Raw genomic sequence first — 21204 nt, forward strand, 5'->3', positions numbered from 1 at the left:
TCAGAGACGGGTATACCCTGAACCCGTCGCCACCAGCTCTGAGCTTTCAGGACCTTCCCCAAACCCTTTAGCTTCTCAGTTCTTACTCCAGCCCTCCGCTGTTAGGGCATCAGGTCCCCATTCACTTCTCCACAAATTTGGGGTGAAAAGCGGGCCGTATCTTCCTCCACCTCGTCCCTCAGTCAAAAACTGTGGAGGTTGGTGCTTAGAAGTCAAAGAATCCAGTGTCCACTTCGGGGAGGGGCCCCCCGCGTGACAGAGCATGGACTAGTACTCAGGAAGCTTGACTTTCACCTTCCCATACGTCCTGCTGCCCCTTGGCCAAATCAGCTCTGCCTGATTTGGGCCGCAGTCTCGTTAGGACCCCCTCGCATCTCATTGGGGGTAATGGAGGGGCGACTTGGCGTCCCTTCAGCCCAGGGAATGGACATCTGGCTGGGTTGGTCCCATGCCAGGCCGGCCATTTGCTTGCAAAACAAACACTATAATCCTGCGGCTGAGCACGCAAATCTTGGTGCCTGCCTCCTCCCAGGACTCCTGGACTCCAAGGTGGGCAAAATTATTTCCCTGCCCCTCTCCTTGCCCCTCTGTATGCTCCTCTTAGCAGGTGTCCCCACACCTTTACACGAAGGGAAGACTTAGACGGTGCCTTGGGGCCTTGCCCGGGGTCACATTGCCCGCTAGTGGCTGAATCTGGACAGAAATGCAAGAGCTTTAGCTATTTATGCCCTCTGAGGACTCAGACACCGTGGTCCCCTGCCTGTCGCAGAGGGACCCTCCATATTTGGAATTCAGTCACTCTGGAAAAATGAAAGCAGTGAGTCCTGCCCACTCTCCTGGCAGCAGAAATGGCCCTGCTGTTCCACTTACAAATACTGGCCAATTCACCATGGCCCTACCTCAGGTTCCGTCAGATGGCAGGTGTCTGTGGTGGGAGGAGGCAAGGTCTGGAGGGCCAGAAGCCCGCTCTGAAACCAGATGGGGAGGACCTAAGAGGAGTGTGGCCAGCGAGAAGAGGAGGCTGCTGACGGAGCGTCACTGACTTGAGGAGGAGGAGGAGGAGACTCATCTGTCCCTGTGTTCTCCAAGTGCTTACAGGTGCCTTCCGATGAGTGATGGGACTCGTGGGCGAGACAGCTCAGCTCCAGAGAAGCAACTCGGCAGAGCCTCCGAGGGGAGGGAGGAGCCTCAGGGGGAGCTGCGCCCACTGAAGAGGGGAAGAGGGCTCCGAGGGATCAAATGAGAGGGAGGTGCTCAGTGACTGAGAGTAGGAGAGGCTCCTGCTGGGGGTGGGGGTGGGGATGACCCAGTCACCCGGAGAATGCTCACCGAGGGCAAGAAGAACCTCTGAGGGCAGGCGAGGGACCTGCAAAGGAAGCTGAAATTTAGTGGGTGCAAAGGTGCGAAGGAGACTCGCAGTGGGGGAAGGGAGGCTTAGCGCATGAAGATCCTGGGAGCCAGAGGGGTTCGGTAAGGATGAGGGAGGCTTAGGGGTTCCCAGGTTGCTCCCAGCAAGGATGAATGCCCTCGAAATGGTGACATCCCTTTGAAGAGTTTCCTCTGTGTCATCAACCTGAGTCTTCTCAGCGCAGAACCTCCCCGCCACACACACACATCTTCATCAGGGTGGAGATTGACAGGTGTTTTGTCAGAATCAGGCAGGTCACTGCTCCTGACTCCTAAGGATGAATGAAGGGGAGTAAGACCACTTACCTCCACTTCTACTGTTGATTAGATCCAGAGAACCAGTTAGATCTGGTTCAAACCCCTCACATACTGTCCTTCCAGGTAAACTTGGACACTAATTTCTCTGAGTGGGAGGAGATTCTCAATAAATATTTACTGGGGGCTGAGGTAAAGCTCAGTGGTCAAGTGTGTGTTCAGCATGCACAAGGTCCTGGGTTCAATCCCCAGCACCACATAAATAAATAAATGAATGGATGAACTGGATGAATGTTCTCTAGATCAGCATCCTTTTCTTCCTAATGAAAACCCGGAGCCCCCCAAAGTTGCCTCTCATCTCCCTGTTATTGCCCCCAAATAATTCCTGTTCCTATCTTTTTGGCATTTCTCACAATGTATGTATTTGTTTAGTTTTATGGGGTTTTCCTCTCTTTTTTGGTACCAGGGCTTGAACCTGGGGCACTTAACCACTGAGCCACATCCCCAGCCCTTATTATTTTTGAGGAAGGATCTCACTAAGTTGCTGAGGCTGGCTTTGCACTTGAGATTCTCCTACCTAAGCCTCCCAAGCTGCTGGAATTACAGGCATGTGCCACCACACCTGGCTTATTGTTTAGTTTTTAATAATCTTCCCCTAGACTGGTTTTGTTTATCATTAGAATACTCTGGCTCTCAATAGAGGGCATTCAATATTTTTTTTAAAAATATTTATTTTTTAGTTACAGATGGATACACAATATCTTTATTTCCTTTCTTTTTTTTTTAATGTGGTTCTGAGGATCGAACCCAGTGCCTCACCATGCTAGGCGTGCACTCTACCACTGAGCCATAACCCCAGCCCTCAATAATTTTCCCCCCAGTACTAGGGATGAAATCCTGGGTCTTATGCAGGATCAGAAAGAGCACTAATACTGAGATACACTCCCAACCCAATAAAAAATGTGATTGAATTAGGAAATAATGCAAGGATGGAACTTGCTGAGAATGAAGAGTTCTCTTTCTCCATCCATTCATTTATTCATTCTTTCACTCATTCAACAACTTGTTCATTACCTCCTCTGCTGGGCTACCTGCTGAGTGGCACAGCACTGATCAGATGAGCCCTATCTTCTGTGAGTCCAGCGGGCACACAGACAGGTGACTGTAGCTGGGTGAGATTCCTACTGGATGCGGGAGGCTGAGGGAACAGCACTAAGGCCAACTGAGTGGGGAGAGAACACAGAGGGTTTCCTCTAAGAAGTGGCATTTCGACTGAGACCTGAAGGATGAGTCAAAGAGAGTGATGCAGAGATGGTGGGGGAACAGGGAGGGAGATTCAGGATGCAAACAACACGTGCAAAGGACCAGGGGTGAGAGAGGTTTGGCATCTGACAGTTTTCTTGCCACCTCTGCCTTAACTGACCTGAGCTCTACAGCCCCAGGTATGAACAGTGGACACCTCCACATCCTTCCTCCTCTTGTCTTTTTCCATCTTCTCTTCAGAGTCCACGGTCAACCACCTACCTGTCAGTGCAGTCATCCTGGAAAACACAACACTTAGAATGAGGGAATGCATTTCTAAACTATGATGAATAGTATGTTTTTTCTGATCTTTATAAAAAGTATACATTCTTTACATGGAAAATATTATAAATAAATAAATAAACAATCAAGAGAGGAAAGGGACCTGAAAGAAGACACTTGTGTTTGAATCACACCAAGGACTTTTGTCCTTTCCCAGCTGTGCAACCCGAAGAAAAGAACTTTTTTTCTGAACTTCACAGTTCTCATCTAAGAAATGGAACTGCTATTGCCTCTGGCATAGACAAAGACAGATTAAAGACTTTGCCCAAGATCTCCCAAATCAGTCATGTCTACTGACTCAAAACCTGTGCTCTGAGTCTGAGGCTCTGGAATAGAAGAGGCAGCCCAGGCCAGACTCCCAAGGCCTGTCCAATAGGTACCCAGTCCCTCCCTGAGGACAGTCAGGAGCAAGAGAGGTTTGCAGAGGGAATGACCAGTGTCAGATGGCCCCAGTCAGATCCCCTCCATTGCTGAGAGTTGGATGGGGTGGGGGTCAAGGCCTGAGGAGTCTACTTTCAGGCCAGCCTAGAAGATTCGAGGCTTCAGCTGAGATCCAACCCCTCCCTTTCAGTATCTTCCTGGCAACCTGGCCTGGCATCCTCTATGATGTGATCTCAGTTTAATAATTTAGTAGATGCTGACAAAGATAGCATGGGTCTGAAAATAACCCAGCCAGGCCCCAGCCTGCATCTCCCCTTCCCCCAGCAAATGACCCTGCTCTCTCCCTAAAGTCTCTAGTTACCCTGCACGCCTGTCAGTTCCCTTCCCTGCCGGTGGACACCTGAGTGGACACCTCCACATCCTTCCTCCTCTTATCTTTTCCCATCTTCTCTTCATTTCCTCTTTTTCTCCATTCTTCCACTTTTAAATCAATTAGGGCTTAAAGAAGCCAGTAGACTTGGGTTTAATTCCCTGTTTGGGCATAAGCAAGTCTCTTCCCCTCTCCCAGCCTCTGTTCCTGCATAAGAGGCCTCTAGATTCCTAAATGTTGTGTGTGGGTTGCTGAAGGGCGGGAGGTGGGGGTGGGGGGGTTCCGTGGACAGGAGACTGGATGTCTCCCCAGGAAGGCACAACTACAGTGGCAATATCATCTCAGCCAAGAGCACTCCAAGCCAGTCTGCTGCTCCATGCAGAAAGCTCGGGCTTTCTTTGTTTTTAATCTCTCCTGTGATGAAAATTTTGCCCTAGTTTTTATTCTGGGAATAAAAGGCTGTGACTTGTGTTCACAATGGAGGTAGCAGATGCCATGTGCTTTTGAGGCTTCATCTCATTTATGACAAGTAGAAATTATTCTCTTTACCCCTTGAAATCTTGCTCAAATTATCCTACTTTTAGGGTCTCCAGTTTCTTGTGTTTGTTTGCTTTAAGAAAAACAATTTTATTAGGAAGACAAAAATTATTGTATTCTTAATTTGAACAGGTAGGTTATATAAGAAAGGATCTGATAGCCTGCGAGACTTGGACCCCATTTTTTTTCTTTTGGTACTGGGAATTAAACTGGGGCATATTAGCACTGAGCTACACACCCAGCCTTTTCTATTTTTTATTTTGAAACAGAGTCTTGCTAAGTTGCCCAGGCTGGCCTGGAATTTCTGATCCTCCTGCCTCCAGGGTCGTTGGGATTACAGACATGAACCGACACTCCTGACTTAGATCCCATTTATATGCACCTTGGTTTTTTCCTCAGACCTCTGACTTCAGCCTGGAGTTGAGCGAAGACATGGCTTACTTTCCTTCAAATCATTCCTGGGCTGCAGACGAGATGATGGATCTTTGAATCAATAAGTAGGTTACTGGCAATAGTGCCCCTTAATGCTGGAGAATTTTCAGTGGTATATAGGAATAAGCTGCTTCTGAATCAGAAAGTCACTAATTAGCAAAGTATCCAAAACAGTAAAATCTATTCTAGCTACTATTGTTACTGGAAAGAATAAGAAAAGCTAAGCAAACGCTAGCCATAGGCATTTACAGAACCTGGTATGGAACTAGCTCCCAGTTATCCAAGTAGGTTCAATGATACTGGCTCAGAGGCTAGCCCTGGGGGTAAGATGGGAAAGATGTTTGCTCCTCATTGTTACTTGTTTGTTTATGTTGTTGTTGTTTTTTGGTTTGTTTCTAGTGCTGGGGAAATACCTACCACTGAATCTCACCAAGATTTCAGTTTTCACATCTTGAAAATAGCCAGGTGGGGGCTGGGGATATAGCTCAGTTGGTAGAGTGCTTGCCTTGCATGCATAAGGCCCTGGGTTCAATCCCCAGCAAAAGAAACAGAAGAAAAGGAAACAGCTAGATGTTTAAAGGGCTAGTAGGACTACAGGGCTGAGATGGTGTGTTTTCATGCATTCATTCAACAATCCAATTAAGCACCTGCTATAATACCAGCCACTATGAAAGATGCTAGGGGCATAGTAATAAATACAAAAAGTATAATATCTGTTCCCACATCTCAGAAATCAAAATAATTAAATCCCAAGAGATGAGCCATGAAAGAATAACCAAGTCTCTGGTAACATCTACTTAGTGCCAGGTACCAATACTGTGAGGTACTATTTATAGCCTATTTTACAGATGAGGAAACTGAAGGATAGAGTGGTGAGTGATCAAGGTCACATGGTCAAGAAGTGGTGGGACTATGCCTAGAATTCAATGTCCAGGGAATCTGTCTCTTGAGTGCTTCCCTAGAAATCACCAACAAGGAAGAAACTAGTGACAGGATAGAAAAGGGGTTCAGGAAGGGCTTCTCCTTAAAGATGACATTTAAGCTAAGACCTGAAACATAAACAGGAATCAGAAATGTGAAACTGGGGAGAGAGAGTTCCCGACGGAAAAAAACAGCAGTGCAAAGGCCCTGAGACAGAAATGTCAGTGTGTTCGGTGACTGGTGAGCCTGCAGGAAAATGAACTCAGAGATGTAACTAGGTCTGAAGGCTGGGGAGAGGATTTCAGATTTTACTCTCTATGCAGGGAGAGTCTTTGAAGGATTTATGTTGGGGATCAACATGATCTGATTTGTTTCTAAAAGATCATGCTGTTTTATGTGTAGAGAATGCAAAGAAGGGAGTGAAAAGGAGTAGGAGGGAAATGATGGGGCCCACTTAGGAGATTATTGTAATAATCCATCTGACAGAGGACAATCCCAGGAGTATTGGCTAGGAGTGGGCGGGGATGGATTTGAGTTTTATTTGGATGAACGAGAAGACTTGTGGATGGATTAGTGTCAGGGTGAGGGAATGTCCTCTGGGTTTGTGGATGAGGCAGCAGGATGGATTTTGATGCCCTTGACTGAGAAAAGGAGGAACAGATTTGATGGAGAAATCAAGGTCAAGACTTTTTCCCTTATGTGATAATTACTTTATTCCAAAAATAAGAACAAAAGGGTTTGCAGTAATAGCCTATTACATGTTTTTTTCTTTGGTGGGATGAGTGCTGAGGATGGAACCCAGGGCCTCCTTTGTGCTAAGCACACAGTATACCATTGAACTACATCCACAGTCCCATCTTCCTTTTTAAAAAAAAAAAAAACTAAGAAATACCTAGTAGGGGGTAAAGATTCAGCTTTTTTTTTTTTTTTTTTTTTTTTTTTTTAGAGAGAGAGAATTTTTTTTTTTAATATTTATTTTTTAGTTTTCGGTGGACACAACATCTTTGTTTGTATGTGGTGCTGAGGATCGAACCCTGGCCGCACGCATGCCAGGCGAGCACGCTACCACTTGAGCCACATCCCCAGCCCCAAGATTCAGCTTTAAAGTTAGAAATGATACCAGGAGCAATGGCACATGCCTGTAATCTCAGAGACTTGGGAGGCTGAGGCAGGAGGATAGCAAATTTGAGGCCATTCTCAGAAATTTACTGAGGCTCTAAGCAACTTAGAAAGACCCTATCTCAAAATAAAAAATAAAAAGGGTCGGGAATGTGGTTCAGTGCTTAGGCACCTCTGGGTTCAATCCCTGGTCCCCAAAAACAACAACAACAAGAAATTGAATATAGACTTATAAAATTGTGCTCACTATGGATCAGTCTAATATGGAAAGGCAAAACTCAACAACAAGAAAAACGATATGAAGAGGAAAATGTGTGTGTGTGTGTGTGTGTGTGTATTTCTGGTAAAGATATACACAGAGGGGATAGATAAACATTTGGAAAAAACTTTGTTTTGGACATCCAAGTTGGATAGCCATGATAAACAGGCAGGTGTTTAGATGTTTCTGGAAGTCAGCAGTAGAGAGTCTGGGCTGGAGATTTAATTCAGGGAGTCATCAAAGTCTAGTTGGCACTTTTTTTTTTTTTTTTTTTTTGCTGCTCAGGATTGAACCCAGGGGTATTTACCACTAAGCTACATCCCCAGTCCTTTATTTTTTTAATCTTTTATTCTAATTTGTTATATATGACAACAGAATGCATTATAATTCATATTACACATATAGAACACAATTTTCATATCTCCGGTGGTATAAAAAGTATATTCACACCATTCGTGTCTTTATACATGTATTCAGGGTAATGGTATCTATCTCATTCCACCATCTTTTTTACCCTCATGCCTTCTCCCTTCCCCTCCCACCCCATTGCCCTATCTAGAGTTCGTCTATTCCTCCCATGCTCCCCCTCCAAACTCCACTACGAATATAAGAGAAAACATTCAGCATTTGGTTTTTTGGGATTAGCTAACTTCATTTAGCATTATCTTCTCCAACTCCATCCATTTACCTGCAAATGCCATGATTTTATTTTCTTTTATTGCTGAGTGATATTCCATTGTGTATATATACCACATTTTCTTTATCCATTTGTCTACTGAAGGGCACCTAGGTGGGTTCCACAGTTTAGCTATTGTGAATTGTGCTGCTATAAACATGGATGTGGCTGCGTCCCTGTAGGATGCTGTTTTTAAGTTCTTTGGGTGTAGACTGAGGACAGGGATAGCTGGGTTAAATGGTGGTTCCATTCCCAGCTTTCCAAGGAATCTCTGAATTGTTTTCCATATTAGCTGCACCAATTTGCAGTCCCACCAGCAGTGTACGAGTGTGCCTATATTTTTTATTTTGAGACAGGGTCTTGCTAAATTGCTGAGGCTTGTCTCAAATTTGCGATTCTCCTGCTTGAGCCTCCAAAGTCACAGGGATTATAAGCAGGCACCACAACACCCAGCTCTAGATGGTACTTAAACCATAACAGGATGAATGACCTTGGGAGAAAAATGTAGTGATGGCCAGGAACAAGCAAAAAATCCTGAGCAGGAGGAGGTAATAAAGGAGGAACACAGAAAAGTGACTAAGAGCCCCTTTGTGTGCCCACAGGAATGACCCAGCAGAGAGAGGACTACAGATGCCTTCAGGTGGAAGATTGTTTTGCTTTGTTTTTGTTGTTATTGTTGGGGTTTTTTGTTTTGTTTTGTTTTGTTTTTGAGACAGGCTTTTGCTAAATTGCCCAGGCTGGGCTAGAACTCAAGATCCTCCTGCCTCAGGCTCCAGAGTAGCTGGGAGTAACTGGGACTACAGGCATATGTCACCATGCCTGGCATGGGAGATTCTTAGAGTGCCTGGCTCTCTAACAAATTCATTCCTGCCATGGCCTTTATTAAGCACTTACTGCGTGGCAAATACTGTTCCAAGTTCTGGGAATATGGGAGTGATCAAGAAAGACTAAGCTCCTCTCAATCCAGAAGAAGAGAGAGAGGCCATAGCGAACCCAAACAAGAATCTTGCATGCTATGAAGGAAGAAAACAGTGTACTGAGCACTGTGATACACACCGATAATCCCAGACACTCGCAAGGCTGAGGCAGAGGATCTCAAGTTCAAGGACAGCCTCAGCAATTTAGCAAGGCCCTAAGCTACTTAGTGAGATGCTTTCTCAAAATAAAAAATAAAAAGGGCTGGAGATGTGGCTCAGTGGTTAAGCGCCCCTGGGTTCAATTCCTGGTACTAAAAAGGAAAGAGAGAACAGTGAAGTGTGGTGACCAACCAAGGACACCTACACTAGACAGGGAGGTCATCAACGGTGGAGTGGGTATCTGGGGTTCTTGTGTTCCCATCATGCATTTGTCTCATTTTGTGGGGGCGAGTACCAAGGATTGAACTCAGAGGCACTCGACCACTGAGCCACATCCCCAGCCCTGTTTTGTATTTTATTTAGAGACAGGGTCTCACTTTGAACTTGCAATTCTCCTGTCTCAGCTTCCCAAACTGCTGGGATTACAGAGGTGCGCCACCACACACAGTTCCCAATTTATCTCACTTTTGATAAGAGTATCTTTGTATTTTGGGGGGAACCACTGCTCCTCTATATTCATATTTTGTGGGGTTGACCCCACCCCATCTCCAGGACCAGGCTTGGCACCCTGGCCCTGCCAATGACACTACACTAATATATTTACTGGAAATAATGAGAAAGGGAACTCTTCTTCACTTAGGTGTTGTTGGCTGAACAGATTTTAAACTCAGGCTGCAGGTACTACCTTCTAGCCACAAGGGAAGTGAGTACCTGAGGATGAGCCTACCTGACAGGAAAGCCCAGAAACAAAGAGAAACCTGATGAGTGGTCAGATCTCTAGAGCACCTAATGCCAGCTGTACCTGAAGGTAGTTCTACCCTTGGATTTTTCAGTTAGGTTAACCAATAAAATGTCTTATAATTGAACAGATCCCAATTGATGGAGAAGACCAGAAGGATGTCAAGGAACCAGGCTGGAAGCACTGGGAGGAGCCATCTGGGTGGAAGGAAGAGGAAGTGCAAAGAGTCTGCAGAAGAGGGTTTGAAGCACTTAGGGAACATGAAGTTGGCAAATGAGGCAGGAAGACATTGACCCGTGTTGGTGGAATGAGATGGGACAGAGTCGCAGGAAGAGAGTCCCATTTCCACAAATCAGCAGAAGAGGGAGGGGAAATCCCATATATAGCACTTTAAAAATTAATGGCTCTATTAGAAAATTATCTTCTTAATTTTTTTTTAAATCTTTATTTTATTATTATTTGTTTATCTTTATGTGGTGCTGAGGATCAAACCCAGTGCCTCGTGCATGCTAGGCAAGCACCCTGCCACTGAGCTATGCCCAAGCCCCAGAAAATTACCTTTTGCAAGGTATTGATGAACCAACTAAAAAGTAAAAGGAATATGGACTCCAAGTATAGCTCTGGGTAGCTTACCTAGCACCCGAAAGGCCCTGGGTAACATCCCCAGCACCACAGAAAACAAGAAAAACGCTCTGGATATTTAATGGAATATCCCATTAAACAAGAATGCTGGGCATCCCAGAGACTCAGGAGGCTGAGGCAAGAGAGGTTTGAGGTCAGCCTCAGGAACTTAGTGAGACCCTGTCTCAAAATAAAATAAAGCCAGAGCCGGGCACAATGGCGCACACTTGTAATCCCAGTGGCTCATGAGGCTGAGACAGGAGGATCCCGAGTTCAAAGCCAGCCTCAGCAAAAGTGAGGCACCAACTAACTCAGTGAGACCCTGTCTCTAAATGAAATACAAAATAGAGCTGGGGATGTGGCTCAGTGGTCGAATGCCCCTGAGTTCAATACCCGTACCCACACTCCAAAAAAAATAATAATAATAATAAAAAAGCCAAGTGTGGTGGCACAAGCCTGTAATCCCCACAGCTCAGGGAGAATTACTAGTTCAAAGCCAGCCTCAGCAACTTAGCAAGGCCTTAAGTAACTCAGTGAGACCCTATCTCTAATTAAAATACAAAAAAGGGCTGGGGATGTGGCTCAGTGATTAAGCACCCCTGGATTCACTCCCCAGTATCAAAAAAATAAAAGGGGTTGGGGATGTAGCTCAGGGGCAAAGTGCCCCTGGGTTTAATCCCCAGTACCAAACAAACAAGTGGTGGATACCTGGATATTCATTTTTAAAATATTTCTGCAATTTAAATGATGCATATACATTTATATACATATGTTTATATATTATTTCATTTATATGTATAAATAAATGTACACATACAGTCTTCTACACATATATTTCAAAATAAAAATTCTAAAACGGGGCCAGGGCACTTGCCTAGCATATGCAAGGCCTTGAATTCAATCCCCAACACTGCAAAAAAAAAAAAAAAAATCTAAGATAAAGTGTTGTAAGGACAGTAGGGCTGTGTAGACCAGGGCCCACTGCAGATACACAGTGATGCACAAATAATTAAACCCCGAGTCATTTACTGATATCTGGTTCTGGATCAAGTCACCGGCCCCTGCTCTCTTGGCTGAGGCTCCAGCTCTGGTTGGCTGCTGTCCCCTCACCTCCACTGGGACAGCTGGTGGAGATTCTGGATGCTCCCTAGGGTCTCTGACTGAAGTCTCCAGTCTCCAGGCCTAGTGGGACTGCTGGTTTGCTCCCAGTTGCTTGGTTATAGGATGCTAAGGGACATGGGCTCTACCAAGGGATGGATCCTCAGACCCAGGAGCCAGAGGGACACAAATGGTATGGCCCCGGGAGAGAAACTGCCTGGAGCTCCTAGGGACCACAATGGAAGGGTCCTTTTCCAACCTCTTAGGTGGGGTTGACAGTTCAGGCTCCCCAGTTCTGAAGAATGGATGGACACAGCCCCTGTGTTCAAGGGGCCAGGTGATGTTCAGAAGTCTGAATCCTACATGGGTGACTCCCAGGTCACCAAAGATTTCATGATCCAAGCACGGCTGACAGTGAGTGGAATAGTCTTTAACCTGCTGGGGTCAGATAACTGGAGTGTCCTGGGGACCAGACGGAGGGCTGTGTTCATGTCTGGTTCTGTAACATCTCTGAGCCATGGCCCAACTATGTGGGTTATGGACTGAGAGAGCCCAAAGATAATGGAGACTGGATTTCCCGCCAGTCAGATGGCAGGAAGGCTCTGGGTGGGTCATAAAATATAAATAGCCCATTTCTTGCCTATTTAAATGTGTGTACCAGTAACCATCTACCCCTGCTTCTTTTTCCTCTGTTTTGTCTCTTTCTGAATCTCTAGTCTCTGTCTCCACCTCCCTCTGCATGTCTTTCTAGGATCCAGCCTGTCCCTCCCACAGGGACCCTCCTGTGTCTCAACATGTGACTAAACCAGTCAGGGTCACTCCAGGAGAACTGGGCTGGCACGAAATAACTACACACAGACAGAGAAATACTTTTTTTCTTTGGGTTCTGTGATGGCTCCTCTGACCCAGCTCCCACAAGGAGGCAAGGCAGGCAAGAAAGAGAGGGAGCACGCCCCGAAACTGGGTTTTATTGGGGGAGGCTGTCCCATGGAACATTCTATCCCCCAAAAGGCAAAGGGGTAGGATTACAAAGAAACAAGGAGGCAGCCCACTCCAGTGGTAATGCCTACTGCCACTCCTGGAGAGGCACCTTTTTATCAGAGTGGAGCAGAGGTAAAGTCCACTTGCACTGCAGGGTGCCATGCCAACCCAGTACCTCTTTACTCAGGACTTAAAGGAGTGTGCATAGCTCCTGTCCAGGGCTCCCCAACGCTCCTCCCCAGGTCCTCTCTGCTTCTCTCTGTGGAGTGCTCTGATTCCAAAGACAATAAGATGCTGCTTCCTCTCCTTCTCTCCTTCCATCTCCCCCTCCCATATCTGAGGTCAGAATACAGCAGTGGCCCCTCACCCACCCCCAAACCAGCGGAGGGGAGGGAACCACAGGGCTGGGGTGGGTTGGATGTGGGGCTGCCTTTCCTTCCGCAGGAGGCCGGAGTATTATTGAGCTGTGCTGGCAGCTCCACTTGGCAGCACTTGGGGACCCTGGGGACGAGCCTAGGAGAGTGGAACATGCTCAAGGTTACTCAGACAGAGGCTGAGCTGGACCAGGCTCTAAGCTTCCAACTTCCCTACTGACCTGAGCCCCTATAGCTACCTCTGGTAACTAACCCCCCTTCCCCATTTGGAAGGGAACCTTACCCAAACCTGGCCAGAGATACTCCATGTTCTCTCTGGTCCTGTCCTATGACCTCTGACCTTCACTGGCTTCCCCTCTCTGTTGTGATTTGGAGAGGCCACATATCAAAGGCTTGGTTCCCAGTTGGCACTATTGGGAAGTGGTGGAAACTTCAAGAGGCGAGGCCAGGTGGGAAGTCTTCAGGTCATTGAGGGCACACCCTTAAAGGGGTTAATGAGACCCCAGTTCCCCGACCCCTTGCTTCCTGGCCCCGAGGCAAGTGGTTTTGCTCCGTGATCTTGCACATGATGTGCCACCTGACACAGGCCCAAAGTAACAAGCCCACTGACATGGACTAGACCTCTAAGTGAGCCTAAGGTCATCTCAGGTATTTGTTAGAGCGGTGGAAACCGAATTCCCTCCATCCTTCATTCCTCTAGACTGGGGGTCCCTGAGATCAGACCTGTTCCCCGCTGTTAGGCAGACTATCCCTGAGGTCTGGATTACACAGGGACAGGAGGGCAAAACTGGGTTTCCATCCCTAAACTGGGGGGCTCCTTGAGGACAAGCTTGGTTCTGCCTACCTCAGTCCAGGTCTCCCTTTAGGTTTCTTCACAAAGCTCTGCCCACGATGAGAAAAGATGGGGCTTTCTTAGGGAAGGTGACACAAGTCAGGACAGAGAGTGAGGCAGCCTGGCAGCAGTTCTGCACACTCCCAGCCCACTCAGGAGTGAGCCCTCTGCTTCCCCACCTTCTCTAGGATTTCAGCAAGAATCTCCCAGGGAGCAGGAAGCAGTGGCACATGCCTATGATCCCAGTGACTCAGGAGGTTGAGGCAGGAGGATCGCAGGTTCAAAGTCAATCTCAGCAAGTTAGCGAGGCTAGTGAGTCTGTCTCAAAATAATTTTTTAAATTTTTTAGTTGTACATAATACGTTTATTTTATTTATTTGTTTTTATGTGGTGCTGAGGATCAAACCCAGGGCCCCGCATGTGCTAGGTAAGTGCTCTACCGCTGAGCCACAACCCCAGCCCTCAAAATAATTTTTTTAATAAATAAATTTTTAAATTTTTTTTAGTTGTAAGTGGACACAATACCTTTATTTTATCTATTTATTTTTATATGGTGCTGAGGATTGAACCCAGTGCCTCACACATCTTACTAAAGCACTCTACCACTGAGCCACAACTCCAGCCCTAAGTGAAAAAAAAAAATTTCAAAAGGGTTAAGGATGGGCTGGGGTTGTGGCTCAGCGGTAGAGCACTTACCTAGCATATGTGAGGCACTGGGTTCAATTCTCAGCACTACACATAAATAAATAAAAATCCAACAACTAAAAAAATATGTTAAAAAAAGGTGTGGGCAGGGACTAGGGATATGGCTCATGGTTAAGCACCCTTGGGTTCAATCCCTGGTACCAAAAAAGAATCTGATAGGATGGAAGAAAGTCCAGGAGGTAAGGAGTCCTCTCTGGTTTGTTACCTCTTCCCTAAGAGCCTCAGTTTGCTCCCCCGTAAAATGGGAAGAATGTTCCCTATGGGTGGCCTTCACAGCCAGGGTTAGGGGCACTGGCCTCTTCCTGCTCCAGCTCCACCATCTTGACTCCCCCATTGGGAGGTGCTCTTGGAATCCTTCCCTCGGCACCCCAAAGAGCCTGGGCAACCTTCTACTGCAGCACTAAGCTGTTGCCTCTCACTGTATTGGCATTTCTGGGTGTGGCCTGGCTTCCCAAGGTCACAGTGGAGTCTTATTCCTCTCCATTAACTACCCAGGCAAGTCACAGAGCAGGGTGCAGTGGGACTTCTCAGGTTCTCTGTCCCCACTCCCACCTCACCGTGCATAACAGGGCCTGTATTTCTGCTGCTACTGGCTTTTCCAAGCCCACTGTCTTCCTCGGGGTCCAAATCAGGAGGTCCTGGGCAGAATGTGCCCCTCCAGCAAACTCTGCCCATGTCTTTTTTCCCCCTAATATATGTATTTTTAGCTATCAATGGACCTTTATTGTATTTATTTATATGCGATGCTGAGTATGAACCCAGGACCTCACACAGGCTAGGCAAGTGCTCTACCACTTGAGCTGCAACCCCAGGCCTCTGCCTGTATTTTTTGCTCTTGCATTTCATCCATCTCCGAGATCACAGCCCCCATGGATGTGTTGAACCTTACACTAGTGGCCTCCAGTGAGACAGGCCTCTAGGTTTCTGTGCCTTTGTGTGGTCCCTTGCCATGGTGGCTCCCATCCTGGCTATTCCTTTGGCCAACAGGACATTCAGAAATCATGAAGCAAGCAGAGGCTCAATAACCATTTGCATGCTGGGGTTTGTCTTCTTTGGAGACACCTGAGGAGCTACAAAGGAGGTCACCCAGACTTCTGAATGGTGAGAGGCTGAGGAGGAAGAGCAGCCCTCTTGAACCAGCCAGGCCCAGCCAAGCTCCCAGTTGAAACAGTCTTATGAGGGATCCCATATGAAACCAGCAGCACTACCCACCAAGCCCCGGGGGAAGCACAGAATTGTTAGAAATAATATATTGTGGTTGGGGCTGGGGTTGTGCCTCGGTGGTAGAGCTCTTGCCTGGCAAGTGTGAAGCGCTGGGTTCAATCCTCAGCACCATATATAAACAAACAAAATAAAATAATGGTATTGTGTCCATCTACAACTAATAATAATAATAATAATAATAATAATAATAATAATAATATATTGTGGTTGTTTTAAGTCACTAAGTTTTGGGGTAGTTTAGTTCTCAGCAACAGGAAACTGAGACAAGAGACATCTGAGTTCTCACTTCAGACCCTGGCCTTCCATGTCCAGTCCTGTGGCATCTGCTTCCAGAATATGTGGTGGATATGACCACTTCCCACCCTGCCCTGGGCACCGTCATTTCTTGCCTTGATGACAGCAACAGTTTCCTCATTGGACTCTCTGATCCCAGCCTCACCCCCCCTCAGTCACCACACAGTATTCAGAGTGCAGCTTTTGAGGTTTTGATTAGATTAAGCCACTGCCCTACTTAAGACCCTTATCGCTAAGATCACAAGCCCAATTCCAGGACCTCTGGAGCCCCATGAGATGCGCTGCCTACTTGTCTCTCCATCGCCTTCTCCAGTCTCGCTCAAGTCTCCTGGCCTTGCTCACCATACTCCAGCAGCACTGGTTCCCTTTCTGTTTCCTAAACATGCAGAGAGCTTATCCCTACCTCAGGGCCTTTGCACTAGCTGTTTCACTCTGCCTGGAAGACTCTTCCTCTCAGTTTTTCCATCTGAGTCTTTTAGTTCTCAGCTTAATTGTCCCCTCCTCAAAAAGGCTATTTGCAGAAAAGGAAACTAAAGTTCAGAGAAGTGAGATCATTTCCCAAGTTTGCACAGTTAGGAAGATGTTGGGCCAAAAATCCATCCTAGGTCAATTCTGCCCTCACTCCAGGGCTGTTTCTGCCACATCAGTGGTTTGTGAGGTGGAGGTGGTGGCAGTGAGAGCCCATGACACCCATGACCTTCCACAAACACTCCCAGCTGTAGCCCTTGAGCCCTTCTCTGAACTGGATGATGGGGGCTCAGGGAAGGATCAGACCAGTCCGCCCCGCCCTCTGGGAGCTCCCATCTAAAGGCTGAAAGCAGCAGAAGAGATCAAGGTCATTCAGAGGCTCAGACAGACTTCTTTTTTTTTTTTTAAATATTTATTTATTTATTTTTAGTTTTCAGCAGGCACAACATCTTTGTTTATATGTGGTGCTGAGGGTCGAACCCGGGCCGCACGCATGCCAGGCGAGCGCGCTACCGCTTGAGCCACATCCCCAGCCCTCAGACAGACTTCTAAATTAGCTCAGAGGAACAGCCGTCTAGCTGGGAGCAATCCAGAAAGATATCAGGGGAAAGAACGTGAAATTGGCTGGGGTGGGCAGAAAGCAAAGAGGGTGTTCACTTTCCTATAGCTCCCGCGAGTGATCAGAACACTCAGGCTGGGGGTGCAACTCAGCAGTAGTCATGCCTCTGTGTGTGGGAGAGGGAACAGGGTAATGGGGGGAAGAGCATGAGCAAGAGAAGGGCCAAGGTCCACCTTCACTGGGTCCCATTCCTTATTCACCATGTGACTGCAACTAAGTTTGTTTCTTGGCCACACTTGTTTCTCAGTAATTGAGGCGGTGGGAGGAATGTCCTTTTAGCACAAAGACTGTGGGAAATAGTCCTACTAGGGTTTGGAACAAAATTCAGGACCAAAGAAGCAGCCCTGCTTCGACCTGGTACAAGATGTTTCTTCAACCTGCAGCTCCCTCCAGGCCCAGGGTCCTGGGTGCAGCACAAACTAAAACCAGGGAGCCTCCAGTGTCTCCCAGTTTCAGGTGGAGCCAGGTCTTCCCACCCAACAGTGCAGCCAAGAATCCCAGAGACCTCAGGATTACAGAGTTCTCACCGTCCCTCTGTCCACTGCACCCGCCCAGCTCAGCGGCCCTCACCTCCCAGGGTAACTGCCAGACTCCCCTGGTTCGCTTTAGCCTTCAGGAGGCGCCACCCTGTGGCCCGGAGAAGCAATAGGGAGAGGCAACTCTGAATGGCCATTGGCCCATTGTATGACCTGTACAGCCAACCTGGCCAATCAGAGAAGCCCAGACAGCCTCAATTCACACCTTCCCATTGGCCTTATCTTAGACCATTCTGCTCAGGTTCACCACACTGGGCTCATCTTTCAGCTGGTTCCATTCCATTTATTCCATTCAGAACTCCAGGAAATTCTATCTAGGGAAAGAGAGGAACAGCAGGCAAAATTGGAATTTGTTAGAGAATTCTAGAGGAAGAATCTTCATTCTTCTGGGCTTGGGCTAACCCCACTCCAGGACTCAATTCCTGGGGTACCCATAGACACCACTCTAGAGAGCTCAGACTCTGAATCCAAATAAACTTAGGCTTCTCCTGGCCTGTCACTTACTATCGGTGGGTCTTGGACAAGTGGCTTAAATCTCTGAACCTCTGTTCCCTTTGCTATAAAATGGGTATTTGGGATTCATTCATTGGGTTTCTGTGAGGATTAAATAGAATAAGGCTTATACCTAACAGGCAGTGATGGTCAGTAATACAGTAATTTGTTCTCTTGCTTATTCTCAGAGGCAGTGGGCTTGCCTTTGAGAGTCCTGGCCCCAGATTGGCTGAGGTTGGAAAGACAGAGGGTTTAATATAAAAAAGCTATAAAAAGTAAACATCTGTCTGGGAGCAGTGGCACATGCCTGTAATCCCAGCAGCTCAGGAGGGAGGCTGAGGCAGGAGGATCGAGAGTTCAAAGCCAGGCTCAGCAAAAGCAAGGTGCTAAGCAACTCAGTGAGACCTTGTCTCTAAATAAAATGCAAAACAGGGCTGGGGATGTGGCTCAGTGGTTGAGTGCCCCTGAACTCAATTCCAGGTACCCAAAACAAAACAAGAAAAAAAAAATCTATTTAGCAATTACCATGTGAACCTGTTACAGAGTTCTTCCCTTACCAGCAACCCCCACAAGTAAACGCCTGAAACCTTGAATAGTACTGAACCCTATGTGAATGATACATACATTCCTATGATAAAGTTTAATGTACAAATTAGACACAATAAGAGATTAGCAATAACTAATAATAAAATAGGAAATTTTAACAATATCCTATCATAAAAATGACATAATATGGTCTCTCTCAATACATCTTGTTATACTGTAAGTCTTAGCAATCTCAGCATGCCATCTTTTTTCTCTCCTGAAGGGAAGAACTTTCATCTTTTCACTTAACAGGAGGACTTTATGGCTTCTGTCTGGCATATCCGAATTGCCAGCATTGCTACTCTTGCCCTTTGAGGTCATTATCAAGTAAAGAAGGGTGACTTAGACAGAAACGCTGTGATACTGCCACCATTGAGTGATAACTGAGATGATTCCCAGGTGACTCATGGACAGCTCGTGCACAGAGAGAGCCTGGATCTGCTGTAATGCATGCAGGATGATTCGCATCCACCCAGGCCAGGGCAGAACAGCACAAAACTTGATTATGCTACTCAAAATAGCACTCAACTTAAAACTTATGACGTGCTCATTTCTGGAGCGAGCCTGCCTGCCTGCCTGACTTTCTTGCTTTCTTTTTCCTCAGCACCCAGGGGTGCTCTACCAGTGAGCAGCATCCTTAGAACTTTTCATTTTTTATTTTGAGTCAGGGTCTTGCCCAAGATTAGCCTTGAACTTGTGATTCTCCTGCCTCAGACTCCCAAGACACTGAGATTAGCCAGGCAGGGTGGCACATGCCTGTAATCCAGAGGCTCGAAAGGCTGAGGCAGGAGGATCTCGAGTTCAAAGCCAACCTCAGTAACTTAGCAAGGACCTAAGCAACTTAGTGAGACCCTGTCTCCAAATAAAATATAAAAAAGAGTTGGGGATGTGGATCAGTGGGTAAGTACTCCTGGGTTCAATACCTGATACTAAAAACAAAAACAAAAACTAGGATTACAGGAGTGAGCCACCACCCCCGGCTATTTCTGGAATTTTCTGTTTAATATTTTTGGACTGAGATTGACTGCCTGTAACTGAAATTGGAAAGTGAAGCCACAGACAAGGAAAAACTAGTGTGCTATCTCCACTTCACAGATGTCTGAGGCACACGGACATTGAATAACTTGGTTAAAGTTAGATGGCAAGTAAGTGGGGCAGAGTTTCAAGCCCTCTGGCTTTAGAGCTCACACTCTACACCATCGTACTAGCCTGCCTCAATGTTAAAACCATCTTTGATGAGAAATGCTGAAGTTCCAAGATTATGTTCGAGCTGGCATGGTGGTGCATACATAGAATACCAGCCACTCAGATGGCTGAGGCAGGAGGATCTCAAGTTTGAGGCCAGACTGGGAAACTTAAAAATAAAAGAAAAATTAAAGTGTGGGGATATGAGTCAGTGGTAAAGCGCTTGCCTGGCATGTGTGAAATTCAATCCCCAGTACCACAAAAAAATTAAAAGTAAAAAAGATTATATTCACACTGGCACTAAGGATTCTAACTCTGATCCTGTGACACTGAAGTTCTGGCCATTTCCACTGTTGTGTGCTGCCCCCTAGTGTCCCTTGAGAGAAGCACACCAGAGGCAAGTTCCAGACCCAAGAGGAAGGGAGGCCTGGGAAGCCTTGGCTGCCTGATGCTGGCTCCACACACCACCATCCAGATTCCCCAGCCCACTGCTCCTCCCCAGCCCTAAAGCTGCACTGTTGCACCTTCTAAATAACACTCTGAATGTCATCCATAAGTACAACTGTGATGTGCCTGACTATCTCACAAGTTCTCAAATCCCACTGTTTGCATTCTTGCACCCTAAATTTGTACTCCAAGGCAGAAATCCAGAATCATCCTTGATACCTCCCTCTTACCCCCAGTCTGTCACCAGCCCAAAAGCCTGAATGGTGGCAGAGGAAGGTGACCAGAAAAGTAAAAATCAAATGGGAGCAGTCCCATCAATAATGAAAGCAGAGGGTCAGGACAATGGCCCCAGGTCAAGGCCAACAAGGCAGCTCTGGTTACAAAGGGAGGCCTCTGGGTTGGGAGTGGTTCAGTGGCCCAGAGGGTGTAGCATGCAGGGGGCCTTGGGTTCACCTACAGTATCACAGAGGGGGGTAAAAAAAAGGCAACCTTCTCATCTGTTTAGAAAGAGGTCCAAGCACAGCTTGAGTGGCTTGGAGTAAGGAGCACTGGATAGAGACAGGGTTCCCATCCAGCTCCATGACCCACCCAGAGCACAGCCTTGGGTAAACAGCGTGACCTTGAAGGGCTGCAGTTTCCCCGCCTGTAAAAGTGATAGCCCTCCTCATTGTTGTAAGGATCAAATAAAAGGTGGATTATTAATCTGGAAAATTCATCCATCCTAGGAGACTTCTCTTTCCTTTGTCATGCCGAATGCTGGATCAATGAGACACCCAGTTGTAGTTTCAAAGAGTGTGGTGTTTTGTTGTTGTTGTTTGTTTGTTTGTTTTAATTGACAAGTAAAAATTGTATATATGAGTTTTTATCTGTGTGGGCACTGGGGATCAAATTCAGGGCCTTGTGCACGCCAGACAAGTACTCTGCCTGTGAGAAACGCCCCCAACATTTTTCTTTTTTGTTTTTAGACAAGGTTTTGCTAAGTTGCCC

At 46.7% G+C, this 21204-nt stretch overlaps 1 long non-coding RNA gene across 1 annotated transcript; it reads left to right on the forward strand.

Moving 5' to 3' along the window:
- Window positions 1–54: 54 nt before the first annotated feature.
- LOC124075286 (uncharacterized) lies at window positions 55–11074 on the forward strand. The gene is made up of 3 exons (XR_006845990.2): window positions 55–549; window positions 4934–5031; window positions 9887–11074. It is a non-coding gene; the product is annotated as an uncharacterized LOC124075286 (long non-coding RNA).
- The last annotated feature ends 10130 nt before the right edge of the window (window positions 11075–21204 follow it).

This window comes from Marmota monax, unplaced genomic scaffold (assembly GCF_021218885.2).
Source record: "Marmota monax isolate L192 unplaced genomic scaffold, Marmota_monax_Labrador192_F-V1.1 WCK01_AAM20220418_F8-fsc00008, whole genome shotgun sequence".
NCBI lineage: Eukaryota > Metazoa > Chordata > Mammalia > Rodentia > Sciuridae > Marmota > Marmota monax.